This window comes from Gossypium arboreum, chromosome 7, assembly GCF_025698485.1.
Source record: "Gossypium arboreum isolate Shixiya-1 chromosome 7, ASM2569848v2, whole genome shotgun sequence".
Classification (NCBI taxonomy): domain Eukaryota; kingdom Viridiplantae; phylum Streptophyta; class Magnoliopsida; order Malvales; family Malvaceae; genus Gossypium; species Gossypium arboreum.
In genome coordinates, this window is record NC_069076.1 from 68,545,416 (window position 1) to 68,552,455 (window position 7,040).

The following is a 7,040-nucleotide window of genomic DNA, read 5'->3' on the forward strand; positions in this document are numbered from 1 at the left end:
TCGATCGGGTTGTAAACTCTCTTGATCTTTTAGACGAAGACTGATGTGATTTCCCTATCTGTCTCTTCTTTGAATCCTGCAACTCAATAGCCGCTTTCCTCCTATCTTTTACTAGCTCTTCTACTTTGCATGCTCTCTCAATGAGCACTACAAACTCTCTTAACACTCGGATATCTTCATTTAAACCATCCTCAAACCTTTTGCACATAGCAGCTTCTGAGGACACGCACCCCAGCTCGTATTTGTTGAGTTTCACAAAATCTCGTTCGTACTCTATCACTGTCTTACTTTCTTACTTCAACTCTAGGAATTCCTTCCTTTTCTGGTCTATGAACCTCTGGCTAATATATTTCTTTCGAAACTCTTCTTAGAAGAATTCCCACATTATTCTCTCTATTGGTCATAGACATGAGTGTGTTCCACCACTGGGAAGCCGAATCTTGCAAGAGTGACATAGCACACTTCACGCACTCCTCAGGCATGCATGACAATTTGTCGAATATCCTGATGGTATTCTCTAACAAAAACTCTGCTTTCTTCGGGCCATCATCGAGATTTGCCTGAAATTCTTCTGCCCCTTATTTCCAAATCTTGTCTATCAGAGGCTTCTCTCTCCTAATTATGTCCGCACCTTGCGGAGCTACCAGGGCATACTGAAGAATCAGAGGAGGTGGGGGAGGTGGGGAAGGTGGAGTGTTCGGGTTCGCATGAACAAACTCCGTGTACCAAGCATCCATCATCTGGAGGTAGGCTTCTCTAGCCCTTCCGCCTTGGCCTATAGTCACGAGCTCACTCTCAACTGGTGCCGTCCCTTCAGCGGGAATCGACGCATTACTCTCCACGTCATCTGCTGTGGCTCTATCCGGATCAATTTACTATATATAAAAACATAATTTGTAATCGTAAGAAATTATCACACTATCAGTATATAGTTGCGACATGTATAGCTAGACTTGTACTCATTTTAGGTTAGTCCTAGAACCGACTAAACCATGCTCTGATGCCACTAAATGTAACATCCCATACCCGTATCCTATACCGGGGCAGAATATGAGGCATTACCTAACTTGAACTCATAATTACAACCAATTTCGAGTCTTCATGACTTGGAAAATTTAAAACTTCCTTAAACTTATCAATATATTCCTAACATGGGCTTACGAGGCCCAAAACACACATCGGAAATCATTCAGGACCAATTCGGGTCATTTTTACAACTAAAGAAAAAATGTCACTTGACACATGGGCACACGCCCATGTGGGAGGGGCAACACGCCCGTGTGACCATTCTAACATGGCTGTGCTAATGGCCAATGTGTCTCACACGGCCTAAGCAAAACAGGAACACGTTCGTGTCCTCTACCCATGTGGAATTAATTCTAAATGCACACCTATAAGGATTTTCACACGGCCTGGCACATGCCCGTGTCTTTCACACAGCCATGACATGCCCGTGTCCTAGCTCGTGTGCAAAAACCTGGACATTCTATTTCTGACGTCAGCATTTCATAAGGGTCGCACGGTTAAGGCACAAGCCGTGTGCTAGACCGTGCCCTTCACACGGCTGAGACACACGGCCGTGTCTCTGTCCGTGTGTTTACTATCATGCATACTGACTTGAAATTTTTACGTGGAAGGGACATACGGCTAGACAACACGCCCATGGTGCTGGCCGTGTGTTACACACGGCCTAGACACGCACCCGTGTGCCTACTCGTGTAGACAATATAAGGCTATTTACCAAGCCCCATTGCCACCCAAACATATGTAGTTCTATACAAATACCAACCAATACCAAAACAAGCATAATTCCTATAACCAAATCAACCACAATAGACATTCATTCAACCATGATAATGCATCTTTTATAAATTCAAAATGAATGTTAGCCACCATTCAAGGCTTAATACAAATTGAATGGTTTCCAACCCAAGCCAATACATATGGCCAAATCTCAATGACACAAAATAATAAAGTCTAAGTCCTATACGTGCCATATTTAAAAATATAAATCCAACTATACCGAATGCTTCGATTGATACTGTGACCGATATCTCTGACTTCCGATGATCCTTGAGCTAGTTAGGCGGCACTGTAAGGAAATGAAAAGGGAAAGGAGTAAGCATAACAGTTTAGTAAGTTGAATATAAGTATACAACAATTTATCAATAATCAACATGCTCATAACACCAAGGTAGGCATAAGCATAACATACTCATTACCATCAATACAAGTCACATATTATATATTGAGCTCATATCTCATACGTACCAATTAGGTACCTGTACCACTCACAACACGTTTATATTTTCCTCGTTAGCTTGAGAACATAACTTTCACCGTTGAACCATTCGGAATACTACCTGATATTACATAAGCCTCAAGCATAGGGTAAGGTGCCGACGCCTTGTCCTAGACACGATCTTATACTGGCTCATATCACAAGTCGATGCCATGTCCCAGACATGTCTTACACTGGCTTACGTCTCAAGGCCATTGCATGTCCCAGACATGTCTTACACTAGCCCTCGTCTCAATGCCGATGCCATGTCCCAGACATGGTCTTATACCGACTCTCATAATGTGGCCGATGCATGTCCCAGACATGTCTTACACTAGCTCACACATGAATGACCCAAATGTCATGGCATGAATATCTGATTTTCTTCCTAAGGTTCCAACGGAAATTCTACTATCTCATTTATCATTATACATTATCAATTTCAAAATCAAGCAATTTATGCTGTAATAATTCAAGCACATATAATTAAAAATGTAGTTGTATTATTTATATACAACTTACCTTGAATTACAAAATGTGGCGACTAGCCGATTTAGTCGGTTTGCTTGGTTTTCCCCCGGTCTAGGTTCGGACTCGGTATTTCTTGATCTATAATAAAAAAAATCACTTATTAAGTCACTTTATCAACCTAAGCACTCAACAATTCACAATTTTGATAAATGACCATTTTGCCCCTAGACTTTTCCAAAATGACCATTTTACCCCTCGGCCCAAAAATCAAGTTTTATCGAATTTATTTATTTCTCAAGACTAGTCGAACCTCTTTGACTCTTATAGCAACCCAAATTCTCACTATTTCACACATTTTTCATCTATTTTACAACTTATGCAAAATAGTCCCTTTAGCTATTTTCATGCTAACACCTTTCACAAAAGTTGTTTATGTAACACCCAAGACTCATATTCTTCCATAAAATTTTGAAAAACACCCTACATGCTCTCACGGAAAACCTTAGACTTTCAACCATTTTGCAAAATAGACCCCTAATTTGAAAGCTCATGCTTCAAGGGTCTCAAAAATACAAAAATCATCAACAAAGGACATGGAAATCACTTACTTGTGAGTGCTTCAAGTTGCTGAAAATTTTAAGCTTTCAAACCCCGTTTAATGGCTAATTTTTGGTAGAGAAAGAAGATGAAAAAGGGATGATATCATTCTTCCTTTATTTATTTCTATTTTAGTAAAAAATAAGCCACCTAATTCACCAAATTTGTAAATTTTGTCTCCTCTTTGAGTCTATGGCCGACTATGCTTTCTTTTAAGGGTATAATTTCCCTTTAAAATCCCCTAATTTTGATTCTCTAATAAAATAACACCTTTAGCTATAAAATTAGGACTTTCGCACTTTATGTGATTTAGTCTTTTTTTTGCAATTGGGCTCACAAACGTCAAAATTCACTTACCAATTTTTTTGTACACTAATATAAACATGCAATGATTCCAAAATAATGATAAAATATTTTAGTCGAATCCGAATTTGTGGTCCCAAGACCACTATTCCAACTAGCCCCAAAAATCGGGCTATTACAAAGGGCAAGATTAAATATTTTTCCAGCCAATGTTGGTCAAAATGATGATCATTTTATATACTTTATATTTAATTTTTATCCAAGTTAAATTGGGTTAAAAATTAATATAAAGCCTGAAGAAGAAAGTGGCCTAGTGTGCTAAGCATTGAAGACTGATCCGATAAGAAAATTTGCAGCCCACAACTAACTGAATAAGCTGACTGAATCAGCTTATTTAGTTGATTAAATTAATTGCAAAACAACCTTCAAGTTTCTTTAAAATCCTTTCAAACCCCTCCATTTTTTGTGCCTTTGAAGATTTTCCCCAAGCTCAATTTAGCAAAGTTTGAAACATTCAAACTTTCCTCCATGTGTAGCCGGACAAAGGAAGTGTGTGGTTGCAAATTATTTTCTATTTTTTAGCAGTCACTCCCACCTATAAATACCCCATTCACCTATTCATTCAACACACCATTCATTTCTTAAACATCTCTCTCTTTCACTTGCTTTTCACTCTTCCATTCCCTTCTTTGATTTTCCCTTTTTCTTGTTCATTCCCTTGTCGATTTCTCTCTTGAAAAAGAGATTTCTTTCACCTTGGAATATCATCATTCAATTGTTTGTGGAGGCCTCGGTTCAACAGAACGAGCAGAGAAGAGGAGGAGTGCACTATTCTGGCTTCAAAGAAATATTGGATTTGCTTCCTAGTTCCATTCTCTTTAATTTTTTATTTTCTGTTGTGATTATGAATATGAATAATTGTAGTGTTGTTTTTCTTGTTCTAATTAAAATGACTTAAATTTATTTCGTGTCGGATTGATTGCATTATGTCCATTTAAATTATTAAAATTATGTTTGTGTTGTTATAGGCCTTCGTAAGTTGTTCAATTAAATAAATCATGTTTATGTTATACTTGCATTATAAAATGTAAAGTAACGAACGAATTAATTATTAAACATATTGAAATTCTAATTAATTGACACAATATTTAATTGGTTCACTTTTAATCTTCTAAGGTGTATAGGCCAATTTTGGGCCCAACCCCAGACCCAAATTACCCTCAACCCTTTTACAAAACCCATACACATCAAACCCCCAACCCAAAACAACCCTCAGCCCAACTAACCTATTAAGCTCGTTTACCCAACACCTAACCCACTAAACCAACCGGCCCACTTATATGCCATCAGACCCAATACAACAAAACCCACTAACCCACCTAAACCCAAGTAACCAAAATAGAAGCCCAACTTTAGACTTAGGGTTTCAAGAACTGAAACCCTAACCTGACAGGCGCCGAACCTACCCCCACCTACCCTCTGCGCCCCCACACCACCGGTCACATCTGCCATGCTCACCTGCTCTGTCGTTCACCCATCCCCTACAAAGACCAAGACAGAAGACATGACAGAATAATAGAAAAAGTTTGTAAAAAGGGTTATAAAACCCGATTCAAAAAGCATTGTAAAGGGTTCGACAGTTTTGAAAACAAGAAAAATAAGAAAACATTCTAAATCCTAAACAATAGCAATCTTCCCTAATCATTTAGATAAACAAAAAGTAGTCGAGCAATCCAGATCACAGAATCAGAGACTAAATCCTAAGGTGAATACCCTATTGTTTATTTTTTAGTTTTATTTTCGAATATTTTTTTAAAAACATTTATAAACAACTAAATAAATAAAAAAAATAGTATTTTAAGGCATAAAAAAATAAAATAAAATAACTAAAAAATTTAAAATTTTTACCTTTTTCCGGCCACTGCATCTTGGCGAGCCTCCGGTGGTAGTCCGGTGATCAAACCTCCGGCCAGTAGCCCCCTCTCTCCTCTCTCTCGTCCTCTCTTTCTTTTTTTCTCTTCCCCTCACAAATGATTTTTTTTTCTAAAATTAGGCCTATTTATAGCCCTCCCAAATGACGTCGTTTTGGGGGCTATACTTAAGCCCCAAAACGACGTCGTTTTGGCCTAACCCAAACCGTTCGACCCGACCCGACCTAGGATCCGTGTGTTTTTAACTCAACGGGATATTTATACGCGCAGTCCTTCCGCTTTTCCGATGCTTCGCAATTAAGTTTTTTATGGTTTTCAATTCGGCCCCATGATTTTTTTTGCGGTTATCAATTTAGTCCTGTTGATGCGCTGCGCTTAGAGGGAGTGGAAATATTGCTGTTTCAGTCCCCCAACGTTTCACGCGCGTACAATTAAGTCCCTTTTATTTGTTTTTATTTCGAATTGGCCCCACACTTAGTTTTTAATTTAATTTTAGTCCTTTTTTCGAATTGGCCCTTTTTTAATTTAATTTTAGTCCCTTTTATTTATTTTTATTTTGAATTGGCCCCACAACTTTGTTTTAATTTAATTTTAGTCCTTTTTCGTTTATTTTATATCTTTATTAAATATCCTTGTTATTTTTATGTTATTAGTATTATTAGTATTACTATTATTATTATTATTATTATTATTATGTATTAGTATATATTTTATTATGTAAATATATATATATATATATATATATATTTTCATATTTAATATTTAATATTTTTATTTCACTTTATTTTAATATTTTATTAATGTTATGTTTGTTTTTTTATATTTCAATGTTATCATTATTATTATTATTAGTTTATGCTTTGTTATAAATTAATATATTTATAATCGTATAAATACTTAATATATTTGTATATACCTAGGTAATATTATTACTAGTTTTTTTAATATGTATATATTACCTAAATATTTTAGTATTATGTATATTCTTCATATATTATATATGTGTATTCTTAATACTATACTTTATATGTATCATGTATTTTTAATGTTACATTATTATATTTTAATATTATATTATATATATATTCCTATTATATTATATTCATATATCTTTTATATATTACTATGTGTATATTTTGATATTATTAGTTATATATTACTTATATATTTCCATGTATATATTTTATATTGTCCCATGTACATATTTGAGTAGTGTTATTAATATTTTTTACGTTATTAGCATTTCTAATATGTATGGTATATGCTCATTGTCATATATTATGTACATATATACCTTTTTTATTTGTATTATTTTCGTATGTCGTATTATTCATTTTGTACTTATTATTTTCACTATTGCTACTTATTATATTATTATTTGGTGCACATACATCTTTTACTATTATTAGTATAAATGTATTTTCCTTGTCCATAGTATTCCTAATAGATATTGCATA